The sequence below is a fragment of the Elephantulus edwardii genome, unplaced genomic scaffold, assembly GCF_000299155.1.
Source record: "Elephantulus edwardii isolate Elephantulus edwardi_28Jun2011 unplaced genomic scaffold, EleEdw1.0 scaffold00002, whole genome shotgun sequence".
Classification (NCBI taxonomy): Eukaryota; Metazoa; Chordata; class Mammalia; order Macroscelidea; family Macroscelididae; genus Elephantulus; species Elephantulus edwardii.
This window is the reverse complement of record NW_006399752.1, coordinates 24,471,613-24,488,238: the sequence shown is the minus strand read 5'-3', so window position 1 is coordinate 24,488,238 and position 16,626 is coordinate 24,471,613. Positions and strand designations below refer to the sequence as shown.

The 16,626-nt window shown below is 41.8% G+C and overlaps 1 pseudogene; it reads right to left on the bottom strand.

Moving 5' to 3' along the window:
- The window catches only part of LOC102843024, a 35,702-nt pseudogene extending 30,565 nt beyond the window's left edge, over positions 1–5,137 (bottom strand).
- Between the last annotated feature and the right edge of the window lie 11,489 nt (positions 5,138–16,626).

Below are 16,626 nucleotides of genomic sequence, written 5' to 3'. Positions count from 1 at the left end.
TGTGTGTGTGTGTGTGTGTGTGTGTGTGTGTGTGTGTGTGTGTTTTAAGATTGTTAGGCTTTTCTTCAGAGACAGCGCTGGATGGACCCAAGCCTCTATCCTTCCACTTAGCAGGTAACCTATGTGCAACCTAGGGATTCTAGAAATCAATCTAGATGTGCCATAATGGTGTGACAGATGAGCTCATTTGGGTATGGAGTTCTGGTGGCTTTGTGGTAGGGAGCTATACTGTCAACCCAAAGGCATGCAGCTCTATTCCACCAGCTGCTTCTCAGGAGAAAGATGAGCAATCTCCTCCTGTGATATCCACAGCCCCTGACAACCTGCAGGAGGGTCAGCTATGAGTAAGTTCCAACACAATGGCACAGGACAATAATAAACTCCAAACCAGCTGGAAGCATTTGATCAACATACTCAGAATGCATTCTCTGAATAAAGCACCAAAGTACTTCAGCTTTTGAAATTCTTGGCAAATTAGTTTTAGGAAATTGTCAAAGTCTGCAAACAGATATTGAAATTTTCCCCAACAAAATACAAAGCAGGAAGTCAACAAATTAATTAATGAGAGTATCCAGGAATTGATTGTGAAATTAAGTAATGATGCTTTGGAACATTTCTATTTATGGCATTTAAACTAGATACATTTATATTCTGTACCAGAATGAAGTACAATTAAGAAGGTGATGATCTTTGGTTTGTAACTGTTGTTGTTGTTGTTATGGGTCGTTGAGTCGCCTGCGACTCATAGCAACCCTATGTACAACAGCCCTAAACTCTGCTCTATCCTGTGCCAATCACACTGCCTCTGACACACCCATCCCGATTACCCCAGTCACTGAATCAATCCACCTCATAGAAGGTCTTCCCCTCTTGCGCTGTCCCTCCACCTTCCCAAGCATGATGTCCCTCTCCAAGGACTGGTCCCTCCTTACATGTCCAAAGTATGTCAGATGAAGCCCCAGAATCCTTGCCTCGAAGGAGCATCCTGGTTGAACCCTCTCTTGGATGAATCTGTTTGTTTTCTCAGCAGTTCATGGTATCCTCAATACTCTTCTCCAGCACCACAGCTCAAAGGCATCAATTCTCCTTCTATCCTCCCTAGTCACTGTCCAACTCTCTGATGCATAACAAGTTATTGCAAAGACCATGGTTCATAATTAGATGAATCATTAAAAAATTTAAAAAATCAAACCATAGAACAACTTATTTTCATAAGCTTTATCTTGCAAAATTACTTACTGAAGATAAGCATTCTGAATAGAGAAACTGGATCTGTGAAAATATTTGAGCTAAAATATCTGCATATTTGAATCTGCAGTTTTCCCTTAGTACAATTTATTTTGAGATCACTAGGGGTGTTCTCTGCTGTTATTGTTGTATACTGTTGAGTTGAAACTGAGTCAATCCTGACCTTCCAGTTGGTTTTCAGAGGCTGTCAATCTCACAGCAGGAAACTGTCTTTCTCTCATGGAGCAGGTGATAGATTTGAACCAGCTGCCCTTGAATTAGGAGGGCAACTCTGTACCACTAGGCCACCAGAGTTACCTTTTCTATCTATGTTGTTGCTGAGTGTCATCAAGTCAGAATTGTTCGCTGACCCTCCAGTAGGTTTTCAGAAAATTGAAATCATATGGTAAGAGACTGCCCATCTTTCTCCATTGGAGCAGTGGGTGGATTTAAACCACATGCCTTTGAGCTGGCAGCACAACTTCTTACCACTAAGCCACCAGCGCTCCCTTTCTGTCTATAGAAGGAGATATTTTCTAAATTGAAAATATGCTGGTCTTAAAAACATTAAACACAGAATTCCATATGATCCAGCAATTCCACTTCTGGGCACATGCCCAAAAAAAGATGAAGAGAGGTATGCAAACAAATCCATGCACATATGTACACGCTCACAGTCTCACTAGTCCCAACAGCCAAAAGGTAGGAACAACCCAAAGGTCAAGAAACAACACAAATGTCTATCAATAAATGGATACACATAAAATGGAATTTTATTAAATAAAATGTTCCTTTTTATGAAATAAAAATTAAGTAGTGGTACATGAAAACACGGTTGACCCTCAAAAACATTCTGTTCAATGAAAACTAGACATAAAAGGTCTCTTCCTATAAATGGCATACTATATGATCCCATCCATTTAGTATGACTCCATTCATAGGAAATATCCGAATAGCTAAAATCTCAGAGAAAGAAAGCAGACTGGTGATTTCCAGGGTCTGAGGGTGAGTGGTACAGATAAAGAACAACATTTTAATGTATCTAAATTTTCTTAGAGAATGATAAAAATGCTTTTGTATTAGACAGAGGTGGTAGTTTTATAGTTCTGTGAAGATAAATGTCCCAGAATTATTCACTTTCAAATCATTAACTTTATGTTCTAGGAATTTCACCTCAATAAAAAACAAACAAACAACTATAGTGTATACAAAATACCAACTGAAAATAGAACAATATCAATTGATAACTGTAAAATGAAACTTTGACATTCCCAGATGGCTATGAGAAACTTAAAAGCAACACATTCTTCAGGAAAATATCAGTGACATGGATACCAGAGAAATGCATGGCTGAAAAAGAGTAACTGTTTAAAAGTAATATATTTTATGGCATTATGATTATCTAAGAGTCTGGAATGAGGGTTGCAGAGTGGAGTATACTTGGGGTGGGGGCTGGGAGTGGGGGTGTGCTGGGGGATTGTATACCAATGAAGGCATTTTTCTTTTGCTTTTCAAGGAGAAGAGGAACTGGGGGTGGAGGTGGGGTGGGAGGGGAGAAAAATGCAACAATGAATGAATGGAAATCCAAAAATCTCTGTAGATGTTCATTGAAATTAATAAAAAGAAACCAAACAAATAACACAAAACAACAATATATATTAAATGTGCTCACACTCAAAAAAAAAAGAGTAACTGTTTCAAGGGAGTCGGTATGTACAGGGATGGTGACTGTCTCATATTCTCTTTAATGTTCAGTTGTTGTTCTGTGCTATTGAGCTGACTACTACTCACAGGCACGCCTCTTACTGACAGATCTCAGACTCGCCCTGTCCTAGTCCTCACCACAACCTGTGCCACGTCCATTCCTATAGTCACTATTGCTGATGCATCTTGTTGAGGGCCTTCCTTTCTTTCTCGGACTCTGTTCAGGTAATAGAAAAAGGGTTTTCTTTCACTCTACTATATAAGAACATAAGTGCTAACATTTTAGGAACTTGCTTTTTTAAAAAAAAAATTTATTATTTTGTGTGTGTGTACTGTCAAATGGGACCTGACTGGTACAGGAGGAGATTGCCCCTCCTTCTCCAGCAGAGCATCTGGTGGATTCGAACTGTGCACCTCTGGGATTGCCGTGCAGCTTCTTGCCACCAGGCCACCAGAACTGCCCGGAACTTCCTGTTTTAAAAGCTTTGGTGTAGGCCTTATGTCAGAGATCTATAAACATCATATGTGAGTTGGTGATTATTTTTAAAGTCTACAATTTTAACTATTTTAGGGACTTTCAATAAATTACATGGTTCCCCTATCTCTAACTCCCTCTTGGCTCCCACTGACAAGCAAGGAAAGAAAATATGAGATATATTTTATGTTTAAGAAGATTTGGTCAAAGTGTCTCAGAATACGGCATACACATAAGCAGAACAGTTTCCCAAGGGACAACTCTCCACCGTATTCACTGTTCCTACCCTACAGGGCACATTTTTTAAAGACTAAGATTTCCCAAATTACTAGGTATTTCAAGAAACAGCAGGTTTTAAAACACATCTTCTTAAAATGCTGCATTATCCTCACATGAATGTCAAAGAGAAATGAAATGTAATTAAAAAGAACTAACTGGTTTTTCCCCCCTCTCTCATTTGAGTGTTCTGGTAACTGCTTATGAATTATACTTGGAAATGAATCCCTTCATAAACTGATGCTTTATTTAGTACATGAGACCTGAATAAAGACGAAGGAAGAGCATTTTCTCTTATATTCAAGGACTATAATTTCTAGTATTCACCCTGTACCTTTATAATATTAAAACTAGAAGCAGCATAAACAGGCAGTGAAAACTGGCCTAGAGGCGTCAGTATCCCAGCAAGTCTGCCTAGGGGGAGGGCCAAAATTCTATCTTCCATCAGTCTGAGCACCTTGGCCCCTTAGATTCTTCCTGCAGGATACTCAGAAGAACTGCAGAGAGCTAAGTGGGTCAAGGCCAATCCCCACCACACTTCCAGCAGATGGACAACTCTACCCCTAACTCCCTTTGAGAGTATCAACTTGTTAAAATATTTTGTCCAAATGAACCTAGGGCATCTTATGATAAAGGAACAAGAAAAGTAAATTTGTAGCCCCCACTCCCTCTAAAAAAAAAAGTAAAGCACAAATGCAGCATGGAAAGTTTGAAATTTACACTTACTCCTCAGACAGGGTAGCACCTGACAACAACTCAGGGTGCTCTGGTGGCTTGTTGTTCTTGAATACCATCAAGTCAGAACTGACCCAGCACTGACCCTTCAGCTATGCTTTTGGGGTTGCAGCACAGTTTCTTACCGCTCAGCCACCAGAGCTCTCTGGGGGCTTGTGGTAAGGACTTGTACTGCTGACCCGCAAGTACACGGTTCAAATCCACCAGCTACCCCAGGAGAGAAAGATGGGCAATCTCCTCCAGTGCAATTTACAGCCTTTGAAAACCCACTGGTTCCAACCAGAGAGTTCTCAACAACTCAAATGTATACAATATTTGTTCTTTTATTTCTCCACAGCTGAGTCAATTTGATCAAAATCATTCTATTTCTCCTCTGGTAATTTTGCTACCTAAAGATATTTAGCTTCTTGAGATTTAAGGCTTCAGTTGCTTGAGGGCAATTAGTCAGATTAACTAATTCTAAATGCTTTCATAGGGCTCTGCTGCTCTCCTTTCCCTCCACCTCCCCCAGTGACAGAGGAGTTCAGCTTGGTCCAGGTGTGGCCTTCCAATTCCTCACCGGCCTGTGGGAAGTCTCTTGATTTTTGAATGCTGGCCCAGATCTTCTGATGATGAGCTGGTCATCCCACTGGACACATGGCAGTTGTCCATGGCTGACGCTGCCCACACCTCAACCATAGTCTCCAGGCGTGAGACTGGCTTACTGGATGCCTTCTGCATTCTGCCTTCAGATCTCACTCCCTCATCCTCAAGATTTCCCTCATTTCACATGTAGGCTGTTAGGAACTTGGAGGAGACACCATTTCAGACCTAGTTTCTGCCTAAACAGACCCTACCGTTGGGCACAGTACACGGTGGTTTCCTTCCAGAATTCCAGACAGGAGTATAAAGTACTTTCCAGTTGAAGATATTCTTACATTCATCTAAGGCATCCTTTTATATCATCAGACAGAAGCCAGGGAAACAAGATGCTGGCTGTTAGCATACATTGACTATTGTTGTTGTTGTTGTTGTTGTTGTTATTTGTCCTTGAGTCAGAACTGACTCACAGCCTGACCTCCCTCCATAGCTGACTCTGTAGTGGTTTTTGGAGGCTGTACAGCATATACTAGGAGATTATCCATCTTTGTCCCATATTTAACTCTACCTGCTCCAATCTCTTAAGTCCCTTTCCTCAACCCAGGAAGAGATTTTTGTTCTTCCTGTGTGACAGGAAACCATGCTGCAGTCTCCTTCCTGCCGAGCTTCCTCTTAAACTATATGCCAGCCTTTCTGTAACTTGGCTTCTTAGAATCTGCAAATCACTTTTCTTCTAACAAAGTCGGCTTCTTTTAAAAGAAGGCCTGGGCTTTCATAATTGGTCTCTGGAACATGCTTCAAGGACCTATTTTGGAAGTCAAAAGCTGAACAGTGTCTTCTTTGTCCCTGACCGTATTCTGTCCTCCCCTGAAGTAGCAAACTCCTCAGCTTCAATGGGTAAAAATCCCAAGGCAATGAGAATTAACAGGGGGAAAAGTGAATTAAAATGTCAGTTTAAATCTTGTCTCCATACCTTTTCAATCTGTATGCAGAACAGATAATTTGAGAGACTGGACTTTATGTGGAGGAAAGTGGCATTAAAATTGGAGGAAGACTAATCAACAGCCTGTGTTATACTGATGACACAACCTTACTGCTGAAACTGAGAAGGGCCTGAAGCATTTGCTGCAGGTCAAGGACTGCAGTTTGCAATAAGGACTGAAGCTCAAACACAAAGAGTATCACCACTGGGCTCACTGGCAGCATCATGATAGATGGAAAAGAGATGAAGATTGTTAACCATTTCAGCTTGCTCAGTTCCACAATAAACACTCTTGGCACCAGCAGTCAGGAAATCAAAAGACAAACTGTATTAGGGAAATCTCATGTCAGGGACCTCTTCTCCAGAGTGCTAAAGAGCAAGAATGTCAGTCTAAAGACTGAGGTGCGTCTGTTCCAGGCCATGGTCTTTGCAATTACTTGCTATGCATCAGAGAGCTGGACAATGCCCAAGGATGACAGAAGATTGATGCATTTGAGTGTGGTGCTGAAGAAGAGCATTAAATATATCATGGACTGCAAAGAGAACAGGTCTGTCCTAGCGAGCGTGAAACCAAGCTGTTCCTTGGAGGCAAGAATTTTGAGACTCTATCTCACATACTTTGGCCATACTGCCAAGTCCTTAGAGAAGAAGATCATGCTTGGAAGTGTCAAGGGACAGTGCAGGAAAGCAAGACCCCAGATGACATGGATTGACACAATAACTGGGATGAGGGTAAGTGTTCAGAGACAATGAGACTGGCTCAGGATAGAGCAGGATTCAAAGCTGTTGTGCATAGAGTTGCTATAAGTCGTAGTCAACTCAATGCCACATAACAATAAAGTAGGAGGGAGCTCTGGTAGCCTAGTGGCAAGAAGCTGTACTGCAATCCCAAAGGTACTCCAATCTCCTCCCACAGGATTGATTTACTGCCTCTGAAAACACACCATAGGATCAGCTACGGGTTAGTTCTGACTCAAAAGCACTCACAACAACAAGGCAGGAGGCCACAATAGAGGCTCTCAAAGAGTCTACAACATATATTCAAATTTAAAGGGGGGGGAATGTACAATACACTAATATATTGTTCTTCTTCTGTTGTTATTGCATGCCATCAAGCCTGCAAGTCATAGCGACTCTAAGTACAACAGTTCCTCCACGCTTCTGAACATGATGTCCTTCTCCAAGGATTGGTTCCTCCTGGCCACATGCCCAAAGTATGTGAGAAGGAGCTTCAAAATGAAGAGACTTGGTTTCACCTTTCTTTTATACATTAAAAAAACACATTAACAAACTGGATAAATTCATAAATTGCTGATACCAGAAAAGGGGACTATGTCTCACTTTCTAAAATTATTCCTATCCTTAAATTTCCACTCTATACTTAATCTTTTATCCTCTAAGATGTGTCTGTATCATCAGCGTATCAGTTGAACGAGTTGAAAATAGGATTCAGGTTCAAAGAGGAGTTGGGATAATGAATAAGAAAAGAAAAGATCTGAGGTTAGGGGAAGGTGAGGAATGAACACAAGAGGTTTGGGAGAGACAGAGTTCTAGGGAAGTACAGCCTTCCACAAAGATACGTATTCAAGGAAGGCTCCACTTCCTTATATATATTGCATTGGAAAAGTCTGCAGTCAGGGACCTCTTCTAATTACTGAAGAGCAATGATGTCAGTTTGAAGACTAAGGTGTACCTGATTCAGGCCATGTTCTTTCCAATCACTTGCTGTGCATCTGAGGGGCGGAAAAGGAATCAGGATAACAGAAGAATTGATGCCTTGGAGCTGTAGCATTGGAGACTATTATCTCATGGACTGCCAAAAGAACAAACAAATATGTTGTGGAGAAAGTACAGACAGAGTGCTTCTTGGAGGCAAAGATGATAAGGCTTCACCTCACATTCTTTGGACATGTTGCTGGAACATGCTGCTATTCCTTACACAGGGACTCCATGCTTGGAAAGGCAGAGGGTCAGTAAAAGAGAGGAAGACCCTCAGCCAGGTGGCCAGACAGTGACTGTCGCAATGGGCTCTACTGTATCAGAAGGTGTGAGGAAGGCACAGGGTAGAACAGGGGTCAAACCTGATGCTTATAGGGTTGCTATGGGTCATACTCTACAGACAGCATCTAACAACAACAACTGATACGGTCTTTTATCTCTCAGAACATCCTGGTCACCTTACTATGCAATTCCCAACTCTGTTAGATTTTCCATCCCATAACAACAAGCGCTGCTAGGCAGAGTCACAAACTGAGCTAAATGGAATCATTAAAAATGCCTGCAAATTCCAGTGGAATGTCACTGCTTCTCTATGTTTTTATTCCCTTATTAACACATAATCTTATATTTTAGTGGCTACTAAATGGATTGTCCAAATCTCTTCCTTTTCCTCCATATTTCCCACCTTCATCTGATAGCACAGCCTCCAAATCCACCAGAAAATGCAGCACACTCAACTTCAGATTACTTCTTTTTCACATAAAAAGAAAATCTGCAAAGCATCTAACATTGCCTGTCATTTGCCATGCATATAATCTTTCTATCTTTTTTTCCCCTGTTGCTGCTTTTTATCTCTCTGAGGGTTAATCCTATATATTGTTCTCAGCCCACTAGCAGCTTTTTGTTGATTCTTTTATGTCTCTTCTCTCTCCTCCCACCACCACCCCCTGAAAGGATCACTTCCAGGTGTCACACCTCACCTCAGGAGTGCTGGGGCACAGCACAGCACAGCAACACACTCTCCCTGCAGTGGCAGTTCTTGATCTCAACACAGGATGAGACGAAACAGTCACTGCATTTTTACTCAGAGCATGGAATGAAGATAGAGCCAAAAACATTATGTGTAACCAAAATCCAGATTCTAAACCATAATGCTGAGGATCTATCAATGTAGGGATTATTGTCATTCTAACTACCTACAGGAAAATAGTTTCCTTGAAACGCATCTCATTCTAGCTTGGAATCATCATAATCAACAAGCATTTGGTAAATGCATACTTTAATGCATTTAACACAGAAAAATTAGGTGAGATACACTTCCAGAATCTTAGAAACTTGCTACTGAAAAGGGACAATATTGACCCTGATATGTACAAAAGTGAGTGAACATGAACAAACCAGATAAATACATGAACTCTTGGCATATAATGGGGAAAATACATTCTGTCACAATGGTAGTGCAACATTTAAAGGTGGGGGGGTGGGGGCAGCTGGTAGGCAGCAGACCAGTGCTTTAATGACGATGTGGCATGGTTAAGCAAGGAAAAAAATACACTAGCACTGTCCAAAGATCAGAAAGACATTTCAAACCACAGACAAGCACCAGGTACCTTCCTGCTTTGGTTGCAACAGTTTCCTTAGATCCACAGAAAGTGTTCTTACTGCTTCCCATCCCTTAGATCCATTCAACCTGGAATCCAGGTGAAGTCTAGGCAGGGGAAGCCATTAATGAGGAGTCACACAGAGCTTTTCACACAGCGCTTGAGGAAAACTCTTAATGAGGACTGGCAAAACTGCCTGTTGTGCTCTGTCTTTTGTTACCAAAATGGCGTGTGCCTTTCCTCCTCAACTGTGGAAAACATTCCCGAAAAGACAATTTTCCAAGCAGTCATTCTCTGGAAGGCTATGCAAATGGAGGCTATGGCAGGACAATGTTAAATCATTATTTCATAAGAGATTAACTCTAGGCTAGAACTAACATAAAGCCTCAATCCCCATGCACACATCAGGTATGATAAAGCAGAAGGTGAAAGCAAATACTCTTAAGGAGACAGACTGACAGAGTGGCAGCAACAATGACCTCAAGCGCAACTGAGACTGTGAGGGCGACACAGCACAGGCCAGTGGTTTATTCTGTTCTACACAGAGTCACTATGCATTGGAGTTGATTCGACCAACACCTATCTAACATCACCACCCCCATGTTGTTGTTGTTATGTGCCATCGAGTCGCTTGTGATTCATAGCAACCCTATGTACAACAGCCCTGTGTCCCTCCTTACAACATGTCCAAAGTATGTCAGATGAAGCCCCAGAATCCTTGCCTCCAAGGAGCCATCTGGTTTAACCCTCTCCAGGATGAATCTGTTTGTTTTCTTGGCAGTCCATGGTACATTCAATACTCAATTCTCCTTCTGTCCTTCCTAGTCACTGTCCAACTCTCTGATGCATAACAAGGGATTGCAAAGACCACAGCCTGTATCAGACGCACCTTAGTCTCCAGAGAGGCACCATTGCTCTTCAGTACTTTGGAGAGGTCCCTAACAGCAGACTTTCCCATCACAATACGTCTTTTCATTTCCTGGCTACTGATGCCAAGAGTGTTGACTGTGGAGCCAAGTAGACTAAAGTTGTGTACAATCTCAATCTCCTCACCATCCATCCTGATGCTACCAATTGGTCCAGTGGTGAGAATCTTTGTCTTTTTGACATTGAGCCTCAATCCATACTGAAGGCTGCAGTCCTTGACTCTCTGCAGCAAGTGCATCAGGTCCTCCTCAGTTTCAGCAAGCAGGGTTGAGAAAAATCTGTAAATGATGATTCTATCAAGTAAACAAAATGAATGCTTAGACAGGAAGGCAGTCTTACAGTCCAAGGTAGGTGATACATGGCTGAAGGATTCACTTAAACACCGCTTTAGGAGGTCCAGAAATGGGTAGTTGTTGTTGTTATGTACCATCGAGTCGCTTGCAACTCATAGCGATCCTATGTACAACAGCCCTAAACTCTGCTCTGTCCTGTGCCAATCGCACTGTCTCTGACACTCCCATCCCGATTATCCCAGTCACTGAATCAATCCACCTCATAGAGGGCCTTCCCCTCCTGCGCTGTCCCTCCACCCTCCCAAGCATGATGTCCTTCTCCAAGGACCGGTCTCTCCTCACATGTCCAAAGTATGTTAGACAGAGCCTCAAAATCCTTGCCTCCAAGGAGCCACCCGGTTTAACCCTTTCCAGGATGAATCTGTTTGTTTTCCTAGCAGTCCATGGTATTCTCAATACTCTTCTCCAGCACCACAGCTCAAAGGCATTAATTCTCCTTCTATCCTCCTTGGTCATTGTCCAACTCTCTGATGCATAACAAGTTACTGTGAAGACCATAGCCTGTAACAGATGCACCTTAGTCTCCAGAGAGACACCATTGCTCTTAAGTACTTTGGAGAGGTCCCTAACAGCAGACTTTCTCATGGCAATACACCTTTTCATTTCCTGGCTACTGGTGCCAAGAGTGTTGACTGTGGAGCCAAGCAAACTAGAGCTGTGAAGAATCTCAATCTCTTCACCATCCATTCTGATGCTGCCAATGGGTAAAGCATAAGAAACAAGCACCTGCTTCCTCCAGTCTCTCAGGTCCCCCCAAACTTTCTGTTGTTGGGAATTTGAAGTTCTCATCTGCTCCTCTTCTCTCTCCTATCATTTGCTATTATCAGTTTTCCCCAGATTTTCAAACAATCTGTGTTTTCCTTCTGATTCCAGATATCATTTTACACTGATAATTTTCTCCCTCCCCTTCCTTTTTTTAAATGTCTTGTTGGTGAAACCCTAAGAGAAACAATTCAACTCATTGCCCTTGTGTCTGAACAGTCAGCAGGTTTTCAGAAGCTGTAAGTCACACAGAAGGAGACAACCTACATCTCTCCCACAGAGTCAGTGGGGGGATTCAAACCACCAGAGCTGCCACCTCTAGGTCAGCAGCTCAGTTCCCTCTGGACAACAGCACCAGAGCACCCTATCCTAATAGCAGAGGACATAAAAGTCACAATTTCTCTGAATGCCCTAAAATGTTAACAAAACAGTCAAGATTCTGGGCTAAGGATCTTTAAAGACAAGCATCACCTGCAATACACAGTGGCCCCTGTGTGTCAAAGCAGATCTGATCTCCAGAGTTTCAGTGGATGCTCCTCTGAACCAGACCTCTCTTTTGAGGCTGCTCCTGTGGGAAATGAAACCTTCAACTTCCTGGTTAGCAGCTGAGCACCTTATCTATCTGCACCACTCAGGTCTTCTCAAAATGGTGATTCCTAAAAGAGACTGGGACACAGTCGCTAATGTGACTTACTAATGAGTAAGAATTAGGTGGCCACCAGAAATCATGGAAGTTCAACACCCCAAACCATGTCAGCTCAGCCCCACAGAGGCCTGGGGTGTCAGCCAATCATCCCAGTGCCTTGCCTCAGAGTCTGTCTAAATAATTATCTGTTCTGAATTTACACTCTGAATGGCATTTGCTGCTTGCTATGCCACTGCCACTGAGTTGACTCTGATTCATGGTGACCTACAGGACCACCAATAGGGTTACCAATAGCGTTACCAAAGCTATAAATCTCTATGAAGCAGATGGCCTCGTTGCTTTCCCAGAGCACCTGGTGGGTTTAAACCACTGACTTACTGGTAAGCACACAGATCTTTAACTACTACACTTGCCACAGCAGCTGCCATCAATCCTGATTCATGGTGACCACCCATTAGGTTCCCAAGGCAGTAAATACTTCTAGGAAGAGACAGCCTATCTCTCTTCTGCAGAGTGGCTGGTGGGTTTGAATCACTGACCTTTAATTTTGGAAAGAGAAAATCTGGGGTGGGTCACCAAACCTTACTTGTCTACATGGGACTAGAAGTTTGAGAAGATAGAACTTCCCAATTTCTGGATTCCAATCCAAACCAATAGCTGAATGTATAACTCTGGAAGGTCACAAAAACTGTCTGAACCTCTAATTTCTCATATCAGGATTTTACAAACAATGTAAAATGTTACCTATTAGGAGGCAACTGAGGAATACAATTGGTCAATGCAAGACAAGGAGATGAGCGGATGCTTCTGAGAGTGCTATTATAGCTGGGCCTTGATAATTAAGTAGAAATGTGAGAGAAAGGGAAGGATAAAGAATTCCAAGAAAGGAAAACCAGAACAGAGCAGATATTCCACGTATGTGTGATAATGGATTAATACTTGGTGCATCAAGAGGTGAAATAGCACAATGGAATTTTACACTGCATTGAAAAGGAACTCATGCAGTATTATTCACAATGGGTGACCCTGGAGGACATTATGCTGAATGAAATATCTCAGTCACAAAAAAGACAAATACTGCATAGTGCCACTATTGTAGAACGGGACTGATATCACAGTTGGGGTAAGACTGAAAAAAACTGGATAAATTCTCCATACTGCACTGAAACAGATGAGGGAGAGAACAGTTTAAAAGTGGTATGTGATAGGGTATTATGGTTATGACAAGAGTCCAGAATGAAGGTTGCATAATGGAGTGTACTCGGGGCAGGGGGATTGTATACCAATGAAGGAATTTTTCTTTTATTTTTCAAAGAGAAGAGCGAACTGGGGAAGGGGGAGTGGGCAGGGAGAAAAGTGAAACAATGAATGAATGGAAATCCAAAATCTCTGCAAATGTTCATTAAAATAAATAAAATTTTAAAAAAGAGGTGAAATAGGAAGTGAGCAGTTTGTGCAAGAAAAGGGAGTTCTGTGGAAAGTGTCCAATACTAAGCTCAGAGCTTGGTTCCTCTCTGCTAGTAAAGGGCAAGGCAAGAACCAGGACCTACTCCAGAAAACCCGTTCTCACACAGACCAGACTCAATCTACAAAGTATGGCAATGGCAATTTCAATTCTTATTTTAGTCTCTTAGAGAAAGACTGGAGCACACACATCAAAAGAAGACAGATGGGCCGGCCAACATAGCATCAGGGGTGTGTATATAAAGGGCAGACACAGCACTAATACTTCCAAGTAGTTGTTGCTGTTAGGTGCCACTGAGTCAACAAGGACTCACAGTGACCCCGAGAACGATGGGTTTGAAGCCTTCCATATCCTGTGCCATCTTCACCATCTCTAAGATACTTGAATCCACTGTTACAGTCACTGCGCCAAATCACCTTGTTTAGGATCTTCCTCTCTTTTTCTGACCCTCTCTACCTTTCCAAGCATGATGTCTTTTTCCAAGGACGGGCCCTTGCTAACAAACATAAATAACATTTAAACCCTTAAAAATAATATTTTAGAAAGCAGCATTCTATCACATATTCTATATTAAAAGATAAAGTATGACAGAATGTTAGAGTTGATTCTTTTACAGACAAGGACAATAAAGAGTTGTGTTTTCTTTCTACCAAGTTAAATGAAAGATATCCTTCAAACTCTGGGGGAGAAGCAAAAAGATAAATCAACACATTTTTAAAATATCTTTGTGTCTAACTGTGTGCTTAATTGTAGATAACATATCACATTATTTCTAGAATAAAATTGAAATAAAATTGCTGATGTGATAATATTTGAAATTGTTAATGCTTCTAAATAGACACTACATTTGTGTGGAAATGAAGCAACTTGTTGCTGTTTGTTTGTCTTTTAAAGCAGAATTCACATTGGGCAGGATTTCACAGAAATACAGACTCAGTAACTTTTTCTGGGGATTAAAAGAAGAAAGAATTGGGAAAAGTGCCCGAGCTTTGTTGTGGGAAAGGAGATCTGGCTCCTTTTTAATTTTCCATTAAAGCCCCACTTTTCTGTATAAAGCAGATGGGATCCTTATACAACTCCATGTAAAGCCTGCTATTTTGGGGCACCTCAAAGATGGAGGCTCTGAAGAAAATGAAAGTGTTTGAATTCATCAGATAAAATCCCACCAGCACATTCAAAAGGAGCAGGTACTTAGAACTCTAAAATACAAGGGAAGAGGCTTTTCTGTGATGGATTTCCAATCCCCAGCCTCCCCTCAGGCTACTGCTCCCTGTTATTGGCTGCTGGGTGACTTTCCTCCATTTCACTGCCTGCCCCTACCACAGGGGCTAAGATCTATTCACTCTGCTCTACTCCTCGCTTTCCTAAGCAGCTTCACTCACCTTTCTAGTCTCAGCTTCATATCTAGAAAACATTTCCAGTTGTTCAACCATGGTCACCCCAAAGCCTACTGAATCAGAACGAGGCATGTAATATGCATTCTATTCTGCTTACAGATTGAAAAGCTGTGGAGACAGGACGCATCCCTGACATACCCCTTTTCTGATTTTTGAACCATGCATGCAGTATTTCCTTGCTTTGCTCTGATGACTGTCTCCTGCTCCAAGTATTGGTTTTGCATGAGCACAATCAGGTGTTCTGAGATTTCCATTTTTCTCACGGTTAACCACAATTTATTGTGATCTACACAGTCAAATGTCTTTGCATAGTCAATGAAGCACATATAGACATTCCTCTGCCAAGATCCATCTGACATTGGCTTTGATGTTTCTGGTGTCACGACCTCTTTTAAACCCAGCTTGTATTCCCAGTAGTTCTCTGTCGATATACTGTTACAGTCACTTTTGGATAATCTTCAGCAGTATTTTGCTTGTATGTGATATTGTTTGATAATTTCCACACTCTACTGGATTACAGTTTTTTAAGAATGGGAATAAATATTCATCTCTTCCTGTCAGTTGGCCAGGTGGTTGTTCTCCAGATTTCTTGGCACAGCCTAGCGAGGACGTACAGGGCTGTATCTGTTTGTTAAAAATATGTCAACTGATATTCTATCAATTCCTGGGCCTTGTTTTTTGTCAATTCCTTCATAGCAGCTTGAATGTCCTCCTTCATCTCCATTGCCTCTCCAGCATAAGTTGTTTCATGAAATTCTTCTGTCAGCCAGTTCTTTTTGATACAGTGACTCTGTGTACTCCTTCAATCTTCTTTTGATGCTTCCTGGGTCATCGAAAATTCTGCATAGCAATTTTAAGTACTGCAACTTGAGGTTTGAGTTTGTTCTTCAGTTTCTTCAGCTTCTAAGAAATGCTAAGCACGTTCAATCCTTTTATTTTTCCGACTCCAGCTCTTCGTACATTTCATTATACTACTTTGCTTTGTCTTCCCAAGCTGCCCTTTGAAATCTTCTGTTCAGGTCCTTAACTTCCTCCTTTTTTCCCTTTGCTTTGGCTTTTCACATTCTAGTGCAATATTCAGAGTTTTTCCAACATCCATCTCAGTCTTTTCTTCCTCCTTTGTCTTCTAATGACCTTTTGCAGGTCATTAGAACAAGCTGCATGATGCTGATGACACAACCTTACTTGCTGAAAGTGAAGAGGGCCTGAAGCATTTGCTGCCTATAGTTTGCAATATGGACTGAAGTTCAACAACAAGAAAACAAAGATCCTCACCACTGGGCCAATCGGCAGCATCATGACAGACAGAGAAGCAATTGGCATTGTTAACCATTTGAGCTTTCTCGGTTCCGCAATCAACACTCTGCACCAGCAGTCAGAAAATAAAAATATGGAATGCATTGGGGAAATGTGCTCTCAGAGGTCTCTCCAGAGTGCTGAAGAGCAATGATGTCAGTCTAAAGACTAAAGTGTGCCTGATCCAGGCCATGGTCTTCCCAATTATTTGCTATGCATCAGAGAGCTGGACAATGACCAAAGATGACAGAAGAATTGATGCCTTTGTGGTGCTATAGAAGAGTAGTGAATGTACCATGGACTGCCAAGAGAACTAAAAGGTCTGTCCTAGAGAGTGTGAAACCATGCTGCTCCTTGGAAGTAAGAAGTTTAAGGCTCTGTCTCATATATTTTGGGCATGCAGCCTGGAGGAACTAGTCTCTAGAGAAGGATATCATGATTGGAAAGTACACGACAAAGATCCTGAATAAGATGGATTGACA